At 35.0% G+C, this 5499-nt stretch overlaps 1 long non-coding RNA gene across 1 annotated transcript; it reads right to left on the bottom strand.

Moving 5' to 3' along the window:
• Window positions 1–2300: 2300 nt before the first annotated feature.
• LOC129749766 (uncharacterized) lies at window positions 2301–4814 on the bottom strand. Its single transcript, XR_008738157.1, has 6 exons — window positions 4498–4814; window positions 4311–4436; window positions 3732–4256; window positions 3264–3618; window positions 2985–3203; window positions 2301–2473 (listed from the first exon to the last, which is right to left on the bottom strand). It is a non-coding gene; the product is annotated as an uncharacterized LOC129749766 (long non-coding RNA).
• Between the last annotated feature and the right edge of the window lie 685 nt (window positions 4815–5499).

Below are 5499 nucleotides of genomic sequence, written 5' to 3'. Positions count from 1 at the left end.
ATCATTTGCTTCGCCTCGGATTTTTCTCCTAATGGCTTTGCAAATTACGTGGAATCTATTCCTTTCATCCACTGAACTTCTGGTATTTGGTTTGTACATGTCGATTAATCCTTCAGCATCATTTAACCATATGCTAATTTCGTTTGGATCTCCAGTAAATACTGGTAGATCTTTAACAATATCGGGAATTTTTTCGATTGATGATGGATCGATTGGGGATCCATCTGTTCTTGTCAGATAAAGTTGTGGGTCTTTAAGATCCACATCCGGAATTGGAGTAGCAGTTGCTTCCAAAGCCGTTAATCTTGTAATAATCTCTTGAAGTTGAGATTGCGACATGTTTAAATTTATTTTATTGAATAAGTTACTTAAATCTTCCAGATTTTTTGTTATTTGTTTTTTGACACTGATGTAAAATACACTTTTTTAATTATTCACTTCTTTTATATTGTGTAGTGTTATTTTTTCAAAAAAAATTTTATTTATTTACTTACATGAGAAAGAACATCTCAAGGGGACACCTCAAGATTGCGGGATCTTTTCTTAACCACTGTGTTCTGCCTTCTAACAGGGAACGTCCTGGGTTGTTTGAAGCGCGTGTTCGGGGATGATCCTATTACCTCCTTGTTTTTTTCACTTATCTCGAACAGTTGTTTGGGTAAACAACTAAAACCAGTTCGAGTGGAACCTTCGTGTGCCTGTTTTCTTCTCGGTATAGATGATTAAGTCCTTTTTTGATTCGATACTGGGGATCACTCTATACGGCTGCACTTTGCGATAGGAAAACTAAGTGTAAAGTTCGGATGATACTTATTTTTTTCTCAACCGGTGTTCCTTTCACGTCCACGACACTCTAACGTGGTGAATCTAGATAGGTTTGGTTTTGACACTAAACTTTCACTTGTAGCACACTCGGGTCCCTATTCGGGCGCCAGTTAATTTATTGTTGTCTAGGAAAGACTTTTTAAAAAATATTTATTTCATATTACAACTTAAGACTAACTTAGTACTATCACTTTCACTATGCACTGCGACTGTTGACCGTCTGGAATCTCGAACTGAGTAAGAATCTTGTGTTGAGTTCTGGATGCTCCATATTTATACTGCCGCTTATCGCCAATGTTGTCCTTCAAGGTAGAGTCGAACTTTCTTGATGCGACGTGTTGTATTCATGAGTGGGACGGGTTCTGTTAATCAATCTATTTCTATGCTTTGTTTTACATCGGAGGCGACGATAACAATTTTATGAGTCCGTTGGCTCGATCCCATTAACCTTGTTTTGATAGCTTGTCGATCGGATGATGTTGTTTGTTTCAAGTCCGAGGTGTTGATTTAAATAATGTGTTGACTTTCGTTAACTCATTTCAGATTTGATTTTAAAAATTTGAAAACTCAAGAAAACTTGCATCATTGTATACTTTATTATAAACATTGAATTGGTTGAAGAAGAACGGTTAACTGATCAGAATCTTTCTGTAATGCTTAGAACATAGGAGTTATTCAGTAGTGTCTCTTACGAAATATGAAAAAGCTGTCTATTTTGAGAAGAAAAAAAGTTTTTGGAAGCTTTTCTGTGGTTGAACAATGAATTCCAATTGAGACTAAAAATTCATTTTTTCTAGTGTAAGTTATTGAACTTTGTCCAAGAAAAAAAGCGTAGCATTTAGAGGAAAAAACTATTCATTAAAAAAGCGGGTCAAGGACAAGGTTTGCAACACTGTACACATAAATTTTATTCAAAAATTATTCATGCGATCACGTGAATTTGATTTAAAAAAAATACTAGGGAATACTTATTTGTAAAAGCGTTTAATTGTCTTTGTGAATCTTTTTAGTAGGGGAGTGTGGACTATCATGGGGCACTTTTTCTTCCCTCATGGAACAGTATCATACAATAACGATCCCCATTATCTTCTACCCAAGACACCCAAAAGATTCCCCTTATAGTTTTTGGATTATTAATGAACGATTAGACTAATCGTTTTTTCATCAAATGGAATCGTTTAGACACAAATAACGATACAGGGAACGGGTTGTTAAGTAAATAAACGATTCATTTTTTTGCTTTTTTCTAGACTTTTCTGGATAGAAAATCAAGTGGTATCATACGTATAATCTTTAGTTAATCGTTTTTCTCCAGTCTTTCAGACGTTACAGTGAATCTTTCATAGATCATTTTATGATAAATGTGAAAAAAGTAGACGATTTGTTTTACAGTTTTCCATAGATTTAATTTTTTTTTTCAAAATAAGACGATTGATAATTATGCCTTATACTTTACATTTACATTTTCAGATTATTTAAAATATTTTTTTCTTAGATTGATAATGACACAATATTCGAAGTAGTTTCAACTCTTCAGTCTTCAACACCGCATCCTAACTTAATATATGTCGATCCTGTCCTTGGTCGCATAGCAGAGAATTCGCTAGTGTTGGTCAGTCAATCAGGAACGAAATGAATTTCTGGATCGCTGAAATAAAAAAAACAGTATTAGCGATTCAGACGATAAATTACCGATATTCAAATCTTCATTTTAAAAATCTGTTTCATAATCCTTTTACTCAATTGCTTTTTGAAAGATGACTCAAAAATTTAAATATTAATCTTATTTTAAGTTTCAAAACTTTGTTGTAAACTCTTCGATGCAATTTCGATTCGCACTTCATTTTTCACGAAACATTATTTATGCTTTTAACAATTGTCAATTGGTTTTGATTAAAACATTTAACCTTGAAATTTAAATCAATATTTTAATTCTAACGTTTGGTGATCAAGTTCTTATAAGACATAAACCGGAACTTTAAGTAAGAATCTTCGAAACCTAATTAAACATTCTGAGTTTTAAAAGTTCCAACAAGTTCAGTCCTAATCTAACATGAAACGTAGAATTCGATTCAGATTTGAACAAGAACTTTAAACGATATTGTTATTGATGATAATTAAAAATTATCTAAAATTCATCAATGAAAATGAATAAATACCTAGTCGTAAATCCTTCAAAATAATCAATCGTTTCAATGAGATGTTCGAAGAAAATTCATAGCATGGTAGAGGGAAATTTATCGACATCCAAACGGTACGGCTATGGCTGATGTTTCCGGTAAATAGTGGCCTAGGAAAATTTTTAACTGAAGTTGATTGTAGATAGAATATTTCGCAGTATTCATCCAGAACAAAATTTCGTTTTCAGAATATTTAACCTAAAGAATAATCAAAATTATTAAACAGTATATTAAACATAGAATGTAAAAAGAAATTACCAATATATGGTGATACCCCGAAAGTCTTGGTACTCTAGGACGATCATCAGAACACCAGAACCGGGTCTGGAGATGTCGTTATTGCTGGCTCTATGCGACGAGGTAAACGCGTGGGAGTACGGTTTCATTTCCCTCTGGTTAAACTTAACAGTAAACTCAATGTTCTCATATGGTACAGGAGCATACACAAAGTTAAATCCTCTTCTTTTGAGATCGACAGTTTCCGCCACTGGCCATAGTTTCCGTCGTCGTCATCATGCCGATCATAGCGGTTTACTGGAGGTTGTCATTGTTGTAAGTAGGTTTTCCAGTGCAATCTGCGAGGACATTAGCCAGCTAAGACAAAAGGCCCATCCTACGGTTTACAATAAAAAATTAATACATATTGATCTGGATTTTGAAAACATTAATTCGGATTTTGAACAAGAAATAAATATAACGTAAAAACTTCAAATATCAAAAAATTACCTCAAACTGATGCTGTTGCCTTCAGCCGGTTGCTGATATCAACTCCAGGCGATTCCTATTGCATTAATTCCAGCTGGTTCTGTGTGTTTTATTCTGTTTCTTTTCGGTTGTTCGATTCCTCCGGCCACATCCTGGACGGTTGCAGCTGCAGCACTTACAGCCTGTTGTTGCAGCATCACCTACAGCCAGTCGAGTGCGTGTGGCAAGCAACAGCGCCAGCACTGGCGTTCGTTTTTCTTAGGACACACCCATGATGATTGCTGCTACAGCATTTTAAGTCACTATTTTGGTGCTCATCACAATTCCCTGCTCATCCTTGGTGACGGGCACGTTGTTTTTCGGTATCAAGCACACACAAAGGTTTTTTGATACAACAGTATGTTGCGTGTGATGCGGGAGTTTTTGACGTTAAGGCATCGATCCATTTCTTCCATTCCGTCGATGAACATTCCTAATTTTGCGTCTGGCTAGCTGTTCCTGCTGTGCGTGCTCATTCCGGCAATGCCGATCCAGCGACATCGAGAGCTAACCTCAAAAAAGAAAATTAAACAAAATCATGTAGAAAATTGAACAACTTACCAGTTTTTTAATGAAGACATGAATCCCGGAATAATCTTCACTGTCAGTTACACTTGTAATTTTCCGGGCCTCCAGTTTAGGGGCAGTTTTAGCACGATTCCAGTAACCCGCAAAATTCTGCGTGACCTAAGCAAAACAAAGAATTTAGCACAAAAAAATATTAAACAAATCTACAACAGTTACTTACCAATTAACTCCACTGGCAAGAGATCGTAGCTCCAGATTCCGAACCATCGTAGGCATGCAGCCTATTTCGATCCAGTTTTATCGTGAATATTCATGGATAGAGGATAGCTTTTTACGGATTCTTTCGGGTGACGCCACAATCCATTCTTCATTCGAGACACTTCTCTGTATAGTAAAGACACACTGCGTGTCAAGATTTTCTCAACCATAAACCGTATCTTTTGGAAATAATTCTTTATAATCTCTAGCGAATACGCATGATGTTGGACACACGATTAGTGAAGCTACGGACAGTAACGATTACCTTAATCAGATCAGTATAATACAGACGATTAGTTGTACGATTTTCGATTATGCGGGTTTGTATCATAATTTCTTTATTACAAATTATAGGAAGAACAGAAAATGGAAAGGTTTTCTAAATTTTTAAGGTACCATTAGGCTTCTTTTTATTTTTGGAATAAATTAATTGCCCCGAGTTCTGTCCGTTTTCAAAAAAGTATTTTTGTTTTTGGATTTTGAAAAACTGTAGGGAATTGAGGGCCACCAAATCCAAATTGACAAGATAACGTGCAAAGGTTACGAGTTGACCCAAAACTGGAATGTTCGGGACGAAATGAAAAGCTCGCTGACTCTTGAAAGCATGATAACAGCTTCAAGTTGTAAATTGTATTTTACTTTGTAAATTTTAGGCATATTAATAAATTATAACTTTTTACTCACAATTTCAGTTTAATTCCTAGCTTTTTCATCCAAACAAATGGTAAATATATTGGAAAAGGTATGTAGTAGCTGAAACCGGATATTGAGGTTAGGAAAAGCTTCAATTAGGAACTATCAAATGTACCTTCGTGAAATTGGTGCTTGGATAAAATCACTTAGCTCGACTACACTGTATTTTTAAATATGGATTATGGACTGTATAGAGCTGAATAATAATAAAGGAAATACTTTAGGAAAACTAATATAAATGTTAATTAATAATAAAAAAAACACTCGTGGC

The sequence above is a fragment of the Uranotaenia lowii genome, chromosome 2, assembly GCF_029784155.1.
Source record: "Uranotaenia lowii strain MFRU-FL chromosome 2, ASM2978415v1, whole genome shotgun sequence".
NCBI lineage: Eukaryota > Metazoa > Arthropoda > Insecta > Diptera > Culicidae > Uranotaenia > Uranotaenia lowii.
Note: the sequence above shows the minus strand (reverse complement) of the source record. Positions and strands in the feature narration are given on the sequence as shown.